Here is a 19,326-nt window from a genome sequence, read left to right on the forward strand (position 1 = left end):
ACTTAATTAAGCTCTACTTGTCATTGTCAAAGTGTTTGAGTTAAATGACAGAAAGTTAACTTAAAGAGTTTTGCACAAATATAGAGACCGAAGCTTTCTTTGCTGGTCAAACAGGTGATACTTCATACATTTAATATGGAGACATTTTGCGATGATAAAGTGTGAGACACATTTATACTTGTATGAAATTATGCTGCTTAGATAAGATAACATAATTTATTAGTCTCCCATAGGAGAAATTTGTCTAGAAAGCAGGGGCAAAAACTGCAGTACAACAATAAGAACAGAACATCCACAAAGGACAATAGCCATTAATAAATACATAAAAACAAAAAATACGTAAAAACACAAATGTCAGATCGGCAGTATAACAATTTCCATTACATCCTCTACATGCTACTCTTGATCACCATCTGGGCCTCCCATTAGTTTGTCCAGGCCCCGCTAGTCAGCCCGTTATCAGGCTAATGGAGAATGGTACAAACGAATGTTTCAGACGGTTATATTGACACAAAGGAACCCTGTACCTTCTTCCTGAATTCATGAGAGCATATTCTGATACGAGCACATGTGACCTGTCAGACAAGATGTTCTGAGCTTGTATGACGGTAACCTGTTCAAACAGGTGTTGTGGGGAGGATAGACCCAGAGTGTTAATGATCTTATTTGCCATCTTCACCAGACTTTGGGTTTTTAATTTAACAGTAAGATTTCAAAACCATCCAGAAATGCCATATCTCTGATTAGACTCAACAGTTGCTCTACAAAAGATCAACATAATCATTTTGGAGACGCCACACAATCGAAGTTGTCTAAGAAAATAGAGACGCTGGTGAACCTTTGTGGCTACACTTGTCACATGTGTGCACCAACTCAAATCGCCATCTTAAATATTAACCATGTATGGCTATAGGTCACTGATTAACTTAGGATCCAGAAATAATTCAACAGTTTTCGAGGTGTTTATCTGTAGTTTATGAGAGTCACGCCAAAATACGAACTTATCTATGGCACCTTGTGGCACAGTTGATTAATGGATTTTTACAGCCAGCTTTCCTACCACCTCTTTATTTTAATTTCTGTTACAAAGGCACATTTTTACATCGAGTACATATCTATAGTTAGTCCTGTGCTGACTCTCTGTGTTGTGCACTACTTGTGTACAATCATTGTGCAAATCAAGGATAAGAGTTGAAAATTAGCAATAGTTATAAACCCTGTACGGCAAATCAGTTTCACTCTATTTTGTAGCCATTTCTAACTCTATTATCTCTATACAATACATTTTTGTTTTACTTTATTTTTTATTTGTTGGTTGAATGAGTTTTCTTTTCTTCCATGGACTAAGAAGAAAAGCTGTAGTTGAGAGAAGCTCACAGTCACACAGGCTGACGCACACACAGCATGTGCTGCAGTACGCAGCCTGTGCTCACTGTGTCAAGTCCACACTCTTGTTGCAGTTACGGCTCTAATCAACACATCTTTCTGGTTATCAGCACCAAGCCCTCAAGAAAAACTGCAGTGGCTTTTAAGAAAGAAGACTTTCTTAAGGTTGGCCTTATACAACCTTCCCAGAATAATAGCTAGAAAAAAAAAATTGATTGTTGGACTGGTAAATACGTGTTTGGGGTTTATATCCTCGAAATGCGGCAAGTGTGACGGAGTGAAAGAGAAACTGTTTAGCCACCATAAAATACAGAGTGAGGGTTTGATGCCAGGAATCAGTTTCTCTCGTCACTCAGCCAAACCAACAACGCAGGGGAAGAGGAAAACTAACAGTGTGCATTTCACACACATTCCTCCTTAAATGAAATGACCAACTAGAGGCACAGGCTTTCAGGTAGGACTCACAGGCTACAATAAATGCCGAAACCCTGAGCGGTGAAGAAGTCACTTTTAATCATTCCTCACTAGCTGTACCTATGGTGTGAGGTTCCGATGGAGGCGGGTGTTTTTTGACGTTATGAAGGTGTTGTGCCGTGTTTGTTTGGTGGATTTGTGTTAGCCCAGACTCACGGTTTTGCCTCTTAACAGATGTAGCCCAGAGAATGATCATTAAACTGGCCACCCATGTAATCAGCATATTAAATAAAGTGCACATTAGAGAAGGCAGGTCTTTGTTTTACCAGACCCTAAGCAAAGAAATTATGCTGCCCAGTTTGAGATAGATTTGATGGCTTCTAATTGTGTCTGCCTCTTTTTAATAATGCCCTGTGTACAATGCAAGGCTGTGCTTTATAGGTCTGTTTGGGTCCAAGCGCCAAGCCATTACTAGGGGCCAAAATGGGCCATAAAAGTTGGGCCAAGTCTAATTATGAGACTTTATAATGTAAAGTATTTTGGAAAGCGTCAACATATATATTTTTTAGTGATATCTAACCTACATTTTTCATGGCAATTAACATAAAACAGCCAGTAAGTGGTGACTCGCTGGGATATTTCCTCCATCAAAGACCTACACTGACGACCGGCCTTAGCCTAATTTTTATTTTCTAATGGTCCAAGTTTCAACATATGGCCCATTCTTCACTGGCCTTTCCGACTCGGGGTGGTGAACTTTATTTCACTTACATGCTTGCATGTGGAATGATTAGCATAATTGTCCCGTGTTCCCATATGGCTCATATCGATAGTAGAGCAGAACTGCATATCAAAGAGGACTTTATAATCACCATAATTGCAAGTGAGGATGCAATTAGGCATATTATTACGTTATTACTGTTGATTTTGTTTTCCATGCTTACCAGAGTGGAGGAAAGGGAAGAGAAATGGAAGAGATTGTGCCGAATGTGAGAATTATACTTATTTAACTGTTCACCTTGGTGGTGTTAATTCTTAACCTGCACTGACACCACTTCCTTGGCCTCTTCCTAGAGGTTAATATATATAATAAAAGTTAATAATTTAGAAAAGCTCTCTCTAGCCTGGTTTGTCCCACCAGACTGAATTAAGCTTCTCACTGGACTCGGCCTCTCTCTGTGTTCTTTTTTTTTTTCTTCTTCTTCTTTCTGCTCTTGACGGTGACATGTGTGGACCGGTAAATTGCTTTCTTATGTTAAATGTTCGCACTGCAGACTGCAAATTGTTCTTTGTGGTTTTGTCTGCCCTGCTTTGTCTTAAAATCTTCTAGCTGCAGCCAAGGATTGTCCTGCAGCTAGCAGCCTGCCACCTTTTCAGGTCCTCACTGTTTTCACCTTTCTTATTTAATTACATTAACAGGACATTTTACATTTTCTGTGGTGGCTACTCTTTGATTAAAGTTGATTTTATTACATTAGCAGAGAGTTTAAGATTTTGTTCTGATTTCTTTCATTATTCTAATGTATTCCTTGTTAGCAAAGCTATTGGAAGCTAACTACTAAATTTTAGAAAAAAATTTTTCAAACCACAGAAGGTGAAGTTAACATAACAGAGATAAGTCATGACTTTATCCAATGTCTTGCAAGGAATTTTTGTGAGCTGTCAACCAAAATGATTTAATAGAGATTGATGCAATATTGCACATTTCAATTTGACATGTGGAAAAATTCATAGCTAGAGGTACATGTTAGGCAGTGCTGAGGTTCCTAGCTAAAACCTTGCCGACAAAAAATGGAAAATAAAGAAAGGGGAAAAAAATGGTTAAATGTGTTTTTATATCATCTTTGATGGATAAATCGAAACCGCTGCAAAATAAAATGCGTCCAAATAAGATACAAAAATAAATCTAGAATTAACAGACGCTGACCGAAGTGCCTTCCAACTCAATAAGGTGAAATAAGATAAACAACAATAAGAACAAGAGAACAAAGAAACATTTGAAAAGTTTAAAAATTGCAAATGCACACCATAAACTAGCACTAAGGAAGAATCTGAAACTCTGCTAGAATCAAAAGCCAAAGGATAAAAATGGGACTTGAGCAAAGATTTTAAACGTCTTATCAATCTCAGCGATCCATACATGAAAGGGTAGATGATTCAAAAGTTTAGGCACACATTTTCCAAAAGAACAAAATCACCGGTGAGATGCATGTCTTGGAAAAGTTATATTTTTTTCATTTTCCCTCCGATCAAGTTTTTTAACCGCGCACTTTTAATTTATAATCCATGTCATCGTGACTCCCTGCACGCAGACTTATTTCTCTTCAGGATTGGAAAGACAAGAGAAATTGCTGTTCAAGTAAGCCAGACATGTGAGAAAATAGCTTCTCAACACAACATGGTCATAAGTACAGGCATAAAAATAATTAAAATGTTTTTAACAACTGGAACCGTGACGGTCCGATATCAGCCAAGCAACAAGTATCAGATTATATCACCCTGCATCTAAAATATCCAATAAAAGCACAGAGATAGAAGCACTTCGCTCCAGAACTTCACTGCAGCATTTCTGTCCAGCAGCACTTTGCATCCTGCATGCTGACCCATTGGTAAAACTAAATGGGTCAGTTAATCTCATACCTGTTGTTGTTGACTATTGTTCTCGGCATAATATTACTTGATCAAGCCTTTTCTCATAATGCAAAAAAAGTAATACAAGTATAATTTGTGCTGATATCGGATTGGGTCAACATCGGTATCGACAGATACTCAAAGCTGCAGTATCGGTAAATTGTATTGGCACAGCCATAACTGTGACAAACAAGGCTATATAAAGTCTTGAGTTTATTTTACCAGCTTGGACGTGCTAAAATGTTAGATCAAGAAGAAAATGCTGATGCCGCTGTAGAAGTGCTGCTGTAAACAGTTTAATATCGGGGTCTTCTAGTCTGCATAACAACCATTTATTTGAATCCTTTTGTACACATTTTTAACAAGATTAAAACTATTAATGAGTACTCTTTTCTAAAATCTCATATGACTCTTTTTTAATTCAACAAAACCTTTTTTTTTTTTTTACTACCTTATTAAAGATCTTTCAATGTGATGCTTTCAAAAACCTTAACTAGAAACATTATTGATGACTATGAAATGCTGTTTTTCTCCTTAATGTCCTCTTGTGTGTGGACACTCGGTTGCGATGGTACAGTGAAATTTGTTTTGGCTCCAAGCTTCATTTCATTTCCTCGGATGCCCCGAGGAAGGCAATTCAGCAGTGTGTCCGCGCATACCTCCGTGCAGCATGCGAGCATAATATGTAACTTGTTCTTTGTAAATGATAAAATGACACATATTTGTATGTTCTGCCGTACGGAGATTATTAAATTTTCTGCGTATCCGTGAGTGCAGACAGATGTGCATGGAAGCGTGACGGCAGCATACCTTGCACGCAGTCACAGCCGAGGCCTCGGGGCGTGTTTGCGCAGGGTGACAATAACCCCTTTTTATTCTGCTTCTGCCTTTACCAATGTTTTGATTTCTACTTAAAGTTTTATGTCAGTGCCCTCCCTCAAGGGTGCCATTACCTTGTATGCTAATAGAGCTATGCATATTCTATTACGGCTGTCAGGGCAAGATAAGGGACACATTCAGCAAAGGAGCACTTAGGGGCCAATGAACCCAGCGAGGGGTCCTGCTGCTCCTGCATTATCAGTCATCTTCACATCTGAATGGAGCTGGCTTATGGGCCTTCTCTCTTCCCTTTGCCTCTCCGCACAGTAATGACTAAGGACTCTCTTCCGTGATAATCAGTCACTGGGAAACCGCCCGATCCCTATCTCATGCACACCCAGACACAGACGGCCACGTGCACGAGTGCGCACGGACACGCATGGCGAAACCGCGCACAGCTGCACGCTCCATCTGAGCCGACCGCAAAGAATTCAAAAGCAGGGCAATAACACTAACACTGTCACACGGAGACAAACATGTCTCATTTGGGGTCAGTTTGGATGGGGCTAAGTAGGCCTTTATTTTCAGACTGACTGAAGTCTTCTCTCCCGCATAATGGTAATGAAGCCATATGGTATGTGGAATTGGATTACTAACAAATGTTCCATACCACCGTCTTTCCCCTGGCCTCTCTCGCATTTTTTTTTTCTCTACGTCGCCCCCTCCTCTTCTCCATCTCCCACTCTTCAGCTTTCCCTCCTCTGTGTCGCTGTCCCCCTAATAAAGCAACCATTCGAAATTGGAACAGCATGTTGTCTAGGAGTGAGCACCTCATTTATAAGATTAAATTAAAAGCCAGCCATGCTCAGATGGTATTTTGCGACAATGAGGAAAGGAGGAGGAGGAGGAGGAGGAGGAGGAGGGATGCGGGGGTTGCTTTTCTGTTTCAGCTGCACACAATCATCTTCCTGTCATGTGATTTTCTGGTTCCTGGTGGTGACACCTTTCATCCTGTCACCTGTTATGATGTGTCAAACGCCACACCTAATAGGCCAAGCTAATGTGTTCTAAGCGCTTGTGTTTTATTTAAGTTAGCCCTGCTTTGGAGCGTTGCGGAAGCTTTAACTAACTACAAGTTTGTGCCTCGTCACGGACGCAGTGAAAATGATATATCCCACTCTGGGTCAGAAAGGCCCAGCAAATTATGCCCTATAAATGGAAGAAAATTTCATTTTGCTCCCTACCTAAAAACAGCTGAACTTTTATTGAAAACGTGGAAGCGATTAGTTTAAGGGGCGTCTTTTAGTGTAATTCCCAAATGAAACGAGCAGACCCTGTATTTATGAAGCTCGTGGCACAAAGAAGGGAGCTCTTAATGAGGCAATTAAGCCGAGGGGTCGAGAGACTTTGATCTAGAGCACAGTGATTTTTACGAAAACATCTCACAGTGATAGATACTCATAACTCAGGGGCCTTAATTGTGCTTAATTTGTTTGGAATAGGAATGTGCTTTCAATTAGAGTGTGGATTTGGGCCTGCGTGTTTAAAGGTGGTTGTCAGGGAAAATTAAGAAGCAGCTTGGTTCCCCCGACTGTGTTGCTGTTTTTTATCACATGCAGCGAGTGCAAGATGAGACCAAACAGGAGATAGGCAAGGGTAATGGGGCAACGAAAACAGCTGGATTAGCTGAAGCCACAGATGGGTGAAGGATTGAACTGAGGCAGTTTAGGCTGTGCTGTTTATCCCAGTTATGTCTGGATGTCTGGCACAACAATAAGCACTTTACAAGCCTCGCATGTTAGCATTTTTACCATGCGGTTATCACATAAAATAGCATTTTTGAAATATATTTCTTAATGTATTGCAGTCTAACTTCTAGTATGTTGCAATAAATTAGAAGTTACACTGCAATACATTAATAAATATATTTCAATAATACTATTCTATGTGATACTGCATGGTGAGGGTAACTTCTCAGACTGTCTGCTTGGGTATCCTGAATACAGGCCGGCTACCTGAATTTAAAACCTTAAGAGGTTCGGGTGATGCTTCTTTAGATCCCATAGCATGACATATACTGTGTTTTTCATCAGAAAATATTTTCAACCAGTCCAATTTTGTCTGTCTTGCAAGAAAGGAAAGAATGGTGAGGGCATTGTTTTGCCTAGCTGCTGGTGAATTCAGACGTTTATATGGACATAAGCAATCAGAATAACTGGCCAATCAGACTAAAAATGATTGAATTCAGCTCGAATTCAATCAGAAGAAATTGGAAAACCAGGCACTTCATTCTGTATATTGATGGGGAAGAAAAACTGTTGATCTCTCATCCTCCAACGCGGGAAGACTAACGGCAGACTGCTGAGCCGGTAGCTTAATTTGTGAATGCCGTAACGTCTCAACTCTTATTTCCTGCTGGGTTCAGTTCTGCCGCTCAGGAAACGCAGAACAAACACTGCTGCTCTTGTTTTTATGTTCAACACAAACAGAAGAACAACTTCTTCTTCTGTGTGTGTGTTTTTTAGGAACATTTTACAACTCCGCATGTCAGTGCTTCTACTCTGAATGTAGCCTAGTGTATGTAAGCTCCACTTCATGATCAGATTATTTAATTTTGCAAGTGTAAAAAAAATCATTTTAAATGACTGAATCTGAACACATTTCAATCTGATCAAGCTAGCTATTGTGTCACTCTAGGCTGTATTCACTCTGACATCTCATCAAAAGACCCGGATTTTTCTCCCAGTCGAGTGAAATACTTGATCATTATTCACATCATATTTCTTTAAGTCTTTAAACAGAAATTTAGTTAAAGTAATTGCTAACAAGGTCTGATATACGAATGTGTCAGTAAGTGAAAAGCAGCCAACTTTTAAAGAAAACCTGACAGGGTATCAGAAAGCCCTGATCTATGTCACTTTAGGCCACTTTAGTAGGTTACAAGGAAGAAGGCGATCCTATATGAGGTAAACCAAAAATGACGTAGAGAGAGTTAAACATATTTTTTTTCAAGGTTTTGTACATCAATGTTTAATAGTTGACTTATAGGAAGATTGCAATAAAAAAAAAATACGGCTTTTGCTGGTTTGGTACTGAACAAACTTAGCTGGAATTTCTCCCGTCTTATTACTCCTTTGCCCTTTAAACCTTTTAATGCTGCATCAAACACCTGCCACCAAACATATTACTAATAGAAAGTCTGAATCGGTGGCGGCTGGTGAAAAAAAAATTCTTGGTGGGGCCGAAGTGAGAGAATCCATAACAGAAACAGAAGACTGATGCATGGGTGAAGTTGCATAAAATTAACATTTATTGAAGATAAAGTTAACGGAAGGTATAATGGGATGTAAATATCTGTATCAGTGATGCAATCCAGATCCTTGGATGTGTTTATGTGCATGTGAGAGTGTCGGGATGCCAAAATAAGGACGAACTTAAATGTGCATCAGGACGAGACAAGGCCTTATGCACATTTCTCTCGCTCCCCCTAGTCTACTACTGTTCACTTGTTGCCATTTTGTGACTGACAGTCGTTTTCCAACAAGTGTCATCTAGTTATGGTGACAAATGGGGCTTCAACTGTTAATGTATCTTCTTCGCCGGAATAGCACGTTTGCACCTCTTTCTCTCTGTGTGTGTTTGCGCAGTAACGAGAAGCTGTCAGAGCAGAGAGAGAGAGAGAGGAAGACGAGAGGCTGTTCCGTGCTGACAGGCCGATGGTCTCTCTCACTGTCTCCTGAGGTCTTCCACTTCACAGCCCATTACACCCGTCTCTTCCTATCAGTGCGTCGTCTGTCATTCACCGCACTCCAACATCTGCACCCTCCCTCTCTTCCTCCTCGGGTCTCACTTTCACCGGCGCACGCTCTCATCTCTCTGTGCCTGTCTGCCATGTTGGCGGCTTGTCAAGCGTCAGGTGCAATCCCGTCTGACTGATCCGCTGTTGCATGCGTGTGGGTGGAAAAGCAGCAAAGTGACGTGTCCCTCGCTGGCTCCTTGTTCTCCCACGTCCCAGCCTCCTTCCTGGTGGCTGTCTGCATCGGTAATGCTCCTGTTTGTCTGTTTAGAGGCTGGCAGCCCCTCTTTTGGTCTCTCAGGAGCTGTTGGGTGAACTCTCCTCAGCTTAGATACTTGGCAGCTATTTACAGCCGCTGGGACAGAGCCTTTGCTGGTCCCAATTGTTAGACCAAAGCTGCCGCTGTTTGACAGGCGAACATGGGTGTCAGTCACCTCTCAGTGCCGGGCTGGGTTTGTTCCAGTGTTTAGGTGTGTTAATTCAGTGTGTTTATTTTTGAGATTTTCTGTGTTCAGTCCCGTTTTCCTGTAAGTCTCTGTCCTGTCCTCCGCGTTGATTGTTTCCCAGGTGTGTCTCATCCCCTTGATTACCCCGTGTGTATTTAAACCCACCTGTTGTCCTTGTCTCTCGTTGGATCCCTGTCGTATGTCATGTATTGCCTGTTTCCCTGTACTGTTCTCCGTTGTTCCGTGCTTTGGATTATTATCAATAAACTCATCATTTTCACCTACCTCCTGGGTCCGCCTGCGTCCACATCCTCAACACAAACCACCGGTTATGACATTCAGGGTTTGTGGTCCATGAACTGGGACTGTTCATGGACCACAAATTTAACTTTACTTTTAATAATTGTCTTTAATTAAATTTAGTGGATTGATAGTCAACGTAGTTATAGACAAAACTGGAGATTTTGATGCAAATTCGGTAAGGCAAAGCATTACAACTACTGACAGGTGAAGTCAGTAACCATCACTTCACCGTGGCAGCATATTAGCTCGAATACTTCAAGTACATGTTCCGTCCTCAAAGTCGATGTGTTAGAAACAGATCAGACAGGTAGAGATGAGCCAGTTTGACAAGACTGGTATCAGTCAGGTTCATAAGTTTTAAAGCCTCAATTGAGGTTTCATCTGCAGTAATGGGGGCACTGCCCAAGTTTCACGGTGAAGAAAGAACTGAGCCAAAAAGCAAAGCTGTCAATTTTCTCTGTCTCCTTCACTTCTGATTGCGAGATACGGATTGTGACTAAAAGAATGAAATTCTTTTACATCGTATCTATTTTATCATGTTGAGATTAATATAATTATGCACTCACATGTGTCCGTTTACCCTCGGCCGACATTCATTTGCCAAACTCTGTCTTGACATAAGAAAGATATAAAGATTGTAAATGTCAAATTAAACATGTTTATCTTGTTTATTTTTTTAGGATTATAACCAACGCTACATCTTACATTGTTTTGTGAGGAAGCTGTGAAAAGTCAACAGTGATTTGTGTCTATACATTACTTTTTTTTTTTCAAAATTAAATTTGATGTATGTAGCACCAATTCACAATAAATGTCGTCTTTACAAAAAATAATTTCATTGTTTCAGTAACAACTGTTCCTGAAATTTGCTCTGCCAGTGAAAAAGGGTAAAATTTAGTTGATCCTGCGAAACGGCAGCTCGGCTGACCTCCGTGGGGTCGATCTGCAGCAGGCTCAGTGGTGTGATACAGTTGCTGCAAACGTTCAATCATTTATTGACTGACATTTGTTCACAAGGTGACGTTACTCCAGCTTATTCCAGCTCTAAGTAGGCCATTTGCAGCGCTTTTATGTGGTCTGGTCAGCCCTGATTGTGCAAACATGTGTGAAAGATTCATATAGAGCTCCCTTTGTGGCAGTGGACCACACAATTATTTTTGACCTGTTAAAGAGATTTCGGTGAGAGAAGCGAACACAGTCCAGATTTGAGTAGAATCACATTTGAACAAGAGCTTTACTCAAGTGAGTTGAAGCACTTGTGAAATAAAATATCAATGTTTAAAAAGCAAATTTGAATGTTTACTTTTTAAATTGTCCTTTCTTGAAGTTACTGATTTTATAGTTAAACGTTTTGTGTTCCTGTTCACACTTAGTCCTCTGTGTGGTGGATGGCAACCAGCTGCACATCAGTATAATAAATGTTAAGTCTGATGTTCTGCACCTCAAAAGTCATCCTTGTTTCTCTGAAATTACATTGGTTGAGCTGTATTCAAGAAACTTTTGAATTTGGGGCTGGTTGTGCAGCAATTATCATTTCTTTGCTTTCTGGGTCCTTTAGCTGTCTAATTATTGTGAAACACAAATAAAAACCCTGCTGATTTGTGTCACCAAATCAGCAGGGAGGCAGTATTAGGTTTTATGTATTAAGTTTTAAACAGGCTCATGGTGATATGACATCGTTCTACTAAAGGTAATGGAACTATTTTCAATAATACTTTCACAATCAGGTTATATCACATTAAAGGGACCTAAACCATGGCCTTATACTTCCATTGTTTTAGTCCTCATACACCAGAGGCACCTCAGCTCTGAGTGTTGCTGTAAATTCTTATTGTCACAAACCGAACCCTTCATAACTCTTTTTTTTTCTGTCATCTTCTGTAGAAGAAGACAATCTAAGGGTTTCTCTTCAACAAAACAGCCTCGTCTAACTGGAATGCAAAAACAAAAAAATAAATGTTTTAGGATATTTTTTTTTTCTTTAAATAGCTGATTGCTTTGCTTGCGTGCTTTGGGGGGACGATCTTTCAAAACTGCTTGTCATTTATTGCACTTTTAACCACATTCCAAACAAGGCTCTTCAACCGATCCATCTTTGTCCCTCGTGGATTGGCATTTGCAAGCTAAGCAAAAACTGCTCGAGCCATTTCCTGCTTCATTCTCTGCTGGCTTTGTTGCTGAAGTGGTCTTGGCCTCCTAGAGAGAGAGAGAGGAAAAAAAAAGACTTTTAATTAGCTTGAATAATAGCCACGCATGTGTAGACTTAATCCCTATGCCTAACTCTGCTCCGTTAATGGTTTCCTTGTCACTCATGGGGTACTATGTGAAAGCACGATTTGCTTTTCACTTCCAACACCTTCCGCTTTTTTTTTTTTTTTTCCTTTCCATCGTTGAACCTTTTTTCCCCCACCCGCCATTCCACACACATCCATCCTCCTGCTGACCACAACAGGTCTTCTCTTATTCTTTGCTTTCTGGCCTGGTCGTTGTTTGATTGAACCTCCCAATAAAGATAAATCTGTCCCTCAATCCATCTTCTGGTAAAGCAATAGAAGTGATTACTCACATCATGTTCAAAGTGAGCATTCATGTTTTCTTGTTAATCCAGTTTGTTCTCGACTGACTGGATTTTTGCTTACTCCGCTCTCACTGTCGATTGTTTAAAACTCAGGAATAAAAAGTAAAAACAATTTTGAAAACCAGAGAACTTATGACAAAAAATATCTTTGAAATTGTCTCTTTTGGACAAATTGAATGAAATGTCTATTAAATTTTGTTACATTTAATTTAACAACTGATGGATATTGACTGCATTCTAAATGTTTTTTTTGGGGGTTTTTTTTTCCTAGTTGAAAGTTTGGATTAGATTCTTCACTGGTTTCCAATGGGCTCATAGTTTGGCCCTCTGACAGCTGAAGCTTTATAGAAAAGTGCTTCACATGCAAAGAGCCTTAAGATGTAAATCAATAAGAGATGGAGCAGAGCAATGCATTTTCATTGCCAAGGCTCTGTGCGAACTGCCAGCGCGTGACCCGCTCCAGAGGGAGATGGAGCACAGCTCACCAATACCTAACCAGGAGCAATATTGAACCAGATTGCCCTTCCTGCTAATTTTTTCTGCCCCCCCCCCCTGTTTCTATCTTTTTATGTATTGTTGTGTCTTTCAGGGCGTTTCTCCGTTTCTCTCGCTCTCCGAGTCTGAATGCCAAGAGGCATACAGGTACTGATTTAGCATTAAAAGTCAGCAAACAGCCATGGATGTCTATAGGTGAAAGTCACTGTCCCCTGCAGTTCCCAGTGCCTGGTATAAATCTTTTAAATTAAAAAATCAATAAATAGTTAATACAATAATAGGAATCTGTATAAATATTTAAGTATGAGGATTGGAAGGGGATGGGGGGGAGCAAGTGTGTTCCTGAGTGCACATGGTGTACACTAAAACACTATCTGAAAAACTCAGATAAAAAAAAAAAAAAATCGATTTTGTGTCAGTAATTTGAAGCAATTTTTAATATAAGTCAGAGCTCCTCTTTATGCTGCTTTTCAAAAGTAATTTTTTTTTTCTTTTTTTTTTTTTTGATAATTTTCAGCACAAAATTCAGTTGGTTGCTCTGGGATTTTGTGACGACATGGACAAGTGCATAATTATGAATTTAAAATCGACGTCTTATGCTCTCTGTCCAGCCAAGATATTTTGCTAAAATAGATGAGGAAACATTTCCGTCTCAGCATGTTTAAAGTTAGTAGAACAAACGCAGGCCACACTTTTCAGCTTCTTTTTGTAAAGGCTTTGAAACCCATGTATTGTGTTCCTTTCACTTCAGTGGTGCACTACTTTGCGTCGGTCTATCAAATGAAATCCCACGAAATTCATTGAAGTTTGGGGTGCCAACTTGGCGACATGGAAAAATTAAAAGGGTATGAATAATTTTCTCAATATCTTTATTTCCATATTGTTTAGATTATGTATTAAATTATATTCTGCTTCTTTGATTTCAGAGCCTGTCATTCTTGACTTTGGATCTCTTATTCTAAAGTGTTTGCTGCATTTGGGTTCCTGTCGTGAACTCCATGAACTTCATCAATCTATGAAATGTGTTTTAACGCTATAACTTTTGGGGTGGGGGAAATAAATAAATAAAAGCAAACCTCCTCTTAAAATCCACTACTACAGTTCTCTCTGCTTCCCTCTCTGCCTGTTTATCCTGCCATCCTTCTGTCTCTCTGACAGCCTAACGCCGTGTTCCCCATCTCTGTCGGGAGTTAATTTGGCGGAACAGTCTCGTTGCACACTGTGATCACCCGGTGAATACCCCCATAATTCTCTCTGCCTCTGCCTCTGCCCCTCATCCAGCCATGGAAATGACACCAAGCAGCTGACAGTTCAATTTAACCATAACAGATGAAGGCTATCATGCCGGCACCCGCGCGCCGAGCCCTTTTTCCTGTTGACTTTTATTTTTTAGCCACCGAGAGAAAGAGAGATGCTGCCTGAGCGCGTCCCACCGTTCCCCCGGCTCGACTAGACTCCAGTGGCGCCTCCTCTCCTCCTCATCACTGCCGGTCCTCTGGGGAGAGATGTTGCCACTCGTTTATGTGACTTTCTCTCAGTGCCCCCCTAATAGACACATAAACACACACAAAACATCCAATCTTCTCCCCTGAGTATGTATGAAGAAAATATATATTTTTTTGCCCCTTTGACATGCAATGTTCTTCGGAACATAATATCTTAGTTTGATTTATAACTCCAGTTTTGATGCATCTCTGCTTGATGTTGTTACTCCATTATCAATCATGCAATACATATCCACCCCTCCTCTACCAAATGATAATATCCTTGCTTGTGCCTCTTTTCCATTATCCATCTGAGCTTTGCATAAATCCACACCATCATTAGGTCAGTCAAAAGCAAACACATTATCCATTTCCTATATTTCTGTCTTTTTTGTTTTCCTGCATGATGCAGTGCTGCGACAATGCTTAGAAGAAATAATAATTCCTTCCAGAAGTACTCATATGCAGAAAACTTCCCATTTTGTTGTGTGTTTAGTGTGTTTTATTTGGCTTGTATTTGTGATAGACCAACAAAAAATGGTGCATGGTTGTGATCTGGTTTGCTGAATCATGAATCAGAGGAATTTTGCTACTGGTCTATAAAGACCAGGTTTGTGTTGTGGTCAACCATACCTGTCCATCTGAGCTGTGGCCTTCCTGTCTGCTACTTTGACTCTGATTAAAGCTTTTTCCTGTCAGCTTGGGTCAGAGATCAGCCTTTTGTACCTAGAGCTGACAAAAACTTTGATAACCCTTTGTAAAACAATAGTTTTATCTAGTTTGTTTGTGGTTAAATGAAATATCCTAATTCTTATGTTTTTAATCTAAGAAAAGTATTTGGGGAAAATGCAAATAAATAAATACATAAATAAATAAATAAAAATATTGCTACACTGTTAATCTAAGATTTTCATGTTGAAATAATTGAACCGAAATAATTGAACCGTGTAAAGATGACTAATTATGAACAAATGTCACTCCGAGATGTTTGCGGTTGTAATGTTACAAGTATATGAAAAAAAAAATGAGAGGTGTGAAAAATGTTGCGAGGAGCTTGAAAACCCTAGTCAGTCAAAGATGACGAACTCTCCAAACAAATTTGAAATAAAAGACTTGGGTTTTCAGATCCCTGTTTAACTAGTTACCTTAATCTGTTATATATGCATGATGATGTTTTAATCACTTAGAAATAAGTGAGTTTCCCAATCATATCTGGAGAAAGGATACCAAAGGAGACCACAACTTGTGCTAGGCATTGCACACACACACTTTTTTGATCTCTGCTTCTGTTTCAAGGAGACGGCTCTTCATCTTGGCACAGCTGTCAACCATCGCATCCATTTGTGTCATTCATTTCCCTCCCGTTCTAATAATGAGCTGCTCCTATAATAAAACAATTAGAGGGGGCATATTCACTGCTACACTCCTGTCCTGCCCCCTGTCCATCTGTCTTTTCATTTTCTCTTATGTCCATATTAGCATTTTCAGACTTTTAAATGAGATTTTTTTTTTGTATCACAACCAACATCCATCCTGACAGATAAATGATAAGATGAAGACCCTTTAGACTTCCCAGGATTTTCAGATGTACTTTTCTATGCTACTGAATGTGTATGGATGTCAGTATGGATTAAAAGAGAGCCCAAGACAAAGAATAAAAATCTGAATCTTTCTGTGGTGTGGCGACATTGTAACTTCTTTTGTTCTCTCCTACCAACACGAATCAAATTGGTGGTTGCTGGTAGGAAGTCTCAGCTCCTCCAGCCATGACAGTCTGGTAGAGAAGCCGGCGTATAATCAAATACGCCGCTTCTCTGCCTCCAAATGTCCAATTTAACTGCTGGCACTGAGGCGATATATAAAGGTGGGCACACAGGGGTACACAGGTTTCTCTCTGCAATTTGATCTAATCAGCGTCTGATTCAGATTCAGTCAAGACACCATGTGAGAGAGTAGCTTTTCGAGCCGCACGCCAATCAGCCAACTAGCAGCAAGTGGGGCATCCAGCGCTTCTGGTGTGGAGTCGTGGCTTTCTATAATCACTGAGACAGAATGGGAACTTTTGGGGTTAACAAGGCTCCTTTTTTCCTACCTGCCAGGTGGTCTTGACACTTTTAAGGCCTACCTCAGCCGACCTATTTGGGAAATAACATTGTTTTACAGAACAGAGGGATATCTTTGGAACACCACAATGAAAACGGTGATGTAATAACATGGTTAGAACTAAAAGTAATATCTCCAAACCAGTTTTTTATTCCCTTTGAGCATATCTAATTTTGGAGAGTTTTGTATAATAGCAAAATAGTGGATGCAATTTTAGCAATTATAATTTTTTGATTAAGTGACAGAGCATGTATTCATTTAAGGAATTAAACCGTCATTCATGCAAATGACTATCATCAACAGCCTTTCTTAAAAAATGGCAGACATTAATGATCAAATTCAGGAGTCATAATAAAACTAACACAACAAATCAGATGTATATATGCAGTATATATTATTTATTTTATTCATCCTCAGAAAGAGGCTGAATAAAAATTGGGGTTGAAGTGTCGAGTTGTGAGATCCTCCTCAAAAATTAAGCAAAAATTATTTATGCTTGATCACATAAATAAGCTCATAAGGTCCAAAATTAGCTATACCTCTGTCAGATATAGATTTAAAAATATTTTCTTCCAAACGACAAGCTTACTTCTGACTGGAAATGAGAAAGGGATCTCTCAAAAGATGATATGATACTTGTGCAAAAACACAATTGAATATTTTTGTTTTAATATTCAATGTAAAAATTGCAATTGATATCACAACAAAATCTGTCTTAAAATTGCAGACCCAATATTTTGTGTGTTTTTACTGCAATTTTGACAATTTATCTTTGGTGATGAGCTCAAAGTCTACGTAGTAGTAAGGTCTCAGGTTGGTATTCCAGTATAAAAACATGCACGTAAAATAAAAAGCTTATTTCAAGCCCAACTCTGCTGGGACTCTGAATAATTTTGAGTTCACCAGTATTAAATCATGTGTGAAACCCTTTTTTTTCCCAGAATTAATTTGGTTCTGGTAAGTTTATTCATGTTGTGGCGATTTACAACAAATGCCACCTGAAGATCCTTCCCAGTTTCCACAGATCTACTTTGCATCCAGCTAAACTACATATAATCAAGTCAGTAGAATGGAATAGAATATTCTTTATCGATACAGTAAAGCCTACTCATAATGAAACAGCATTCATTCAATGCGCAGACATTGGTTTCGTATGTGTGTATGTGTCATATGTGAGGTTATTATCACCCTGTATGAGGAAGAAATCCCCACTCAGCACCTGGTGAGGATCAAACTGCAGGCCTAGCACTGTAATGTAATGGGGGCGGGGGGGCGCAGCGGAGAGAAAGCGAGGGGGGGGAGACTTGTAAAGATTGTATTTTCAGCAGATTTTAGGCAAAAACATTCCTTCCCCTGCTTCATATGTCAGCTCTGTTTAAACATCGCTGTCTGCCTATCCCAACCCATGGTAAGGCATTTGAATCTTTAAGCACAGAAGAGAACGTGGAATGCATCCCCGTCACAGCCAGTGGTTAATGTTTAAAGAGAAAATAATGGAAATACAATGTCATATTCGGAAGATTCAAAAATATGCTTTATTACAGAGGGCAAATATGACTAAATAATATATTAGATGTGCATGTTTTACATCGCTGTGAATACCAAAGCACCACTGAATGGGCCGAATAGAGTCGAGTGGCAGGTAAACAAACAAGCAAACAAGATGTTTTAATGGATGCAGGACGACATGCGGCTTGCCGGACAAAACGGCTCTGACAGTTTTGCTGTCTTGTCGATTTCTTGATGATGCTCTACTAATCTTTGGTGCCTTTTTCAACCAGCTATTCAGCACTTTGTACACAAAAGAGCACTGTGTGAAAAAAGTCCTTGCACCACAAGACAAAATGACACAAATGTTGGTTAAAATCTGATAATGTAATGTAGTTGAATCCCTTCTTCTCTGTTGTTTTGCATCTGTCCCTGCAGAGAAGAACTGAACATTAACAGATATGCCCTCAAAGCATTCAGTAGTGCTGTCCGTAAACTACCTTTTAGAAGGTCAGCGCTGCCCTGAGGACAGCACTAAACTCACTGAAGCCTGTTCTAGTGTGTGAACAGTCATAACCATCTTAAGTGTGGCCTGTGGCAGCGAAACTGAGGGCAGCACTGTGTTCTCAGATCACCGACGTGGTCTCCTCGTCTTTTATGCGTGGCCAAAGTATCAAAGTAGTAAACGGTGAAGGCACAGCTTCCCCTGAGCAGTTCAAAACAACCAACAGGAGTGACTTACCAAATGTCTTGAAATGTGTGAAATCTGTGTTTTGCTGAAGTTTAAGATCTACTCTGCCTGCAGTCAAAGCCGGTAACACAAGGGGGAGCAACTCTACCAGAAGTACTCTCCTCCAAACAGCTGTGTAAGGTCGTACCACTTACAATGGTGTGTTTGAAGCTTATGTGTATTTGTGTTCTAACTTCACCAGGTCACTTCTGCAACATGATTTTGATTTTTTTTTCTTCCCCCTGACATTTATTACACTTTACCACTTCCCAAATCTCAGGATTATTTTAACTGAAATGTGCGGCAATTCAGGCCCTTCTAAAAAGTCAGAGTTAAACTAAAGGACGGTAATTGCTGACCAAAGGAGAAACCCGACGTTGGCTTTGGCTGTAAGAGTACAACTCTCACCACTCGGAGCTAAAAATAATCCGCACTGTCCAAGAACATGGAAAGGGAGAAAAAGGGAGGCTCAAGAAAACCAAGGCAACGAGACGATGGTGTCATTAGTTTTTATAGTTTTTGAAGGAAACACTAATAGGCCGTGGCTGGTAAACCATACCTGTAATTAGAGGAGCGTTGAGGTAGGGAATGCTATTTATTTGTCAGCTGTGTACTTGCCAGCTTTTGGTTGGTATTCCCACGCTTTGACTTTG

At 39.9% G+C, this 19,326-nt stretch overlaps 1 long non-coding RNA gene across 1 annotated transcript in view; it reads left to right on the forward strand.

Annotated features, from left to right (window-relative positions):
* The window catches only part of LOC106932465 (uncharacterized), a 44,275-nt gene extending 30,338 nt beyond the window's left edge, over positions 1-13,937 (forward strand). The window contains exons 3-4 of the long non-coding RNA XR_001421280.2: positions 13,620-13,713; positions 13,795-13,937. This is a non-coding gene — a long non-coding RNA (uncharacterized LOC106932465). The remainder of the gene's footprint in view (positions 1-13,619; positions 13,714-13,794) is intronic.
* Positions 13,938-19,326: the final 5,389 nt, after the last annotated feature.

This window comes from Poecilia mexicana, unplaced genomic scaffold, assembly GCF_051168715.1.
Source record: "Poecilia mexicana isolate PSO_F unplaced genomic scaffold, ASM5116871v1 scaffold_7, whole genome shotgun sequence".
NCBI lineage: Eukaryota > Metazoa > Chordata > Actinopteri > Cyprinodontiformes > Poeciliidae > Poecilia > Poecilia mexicana.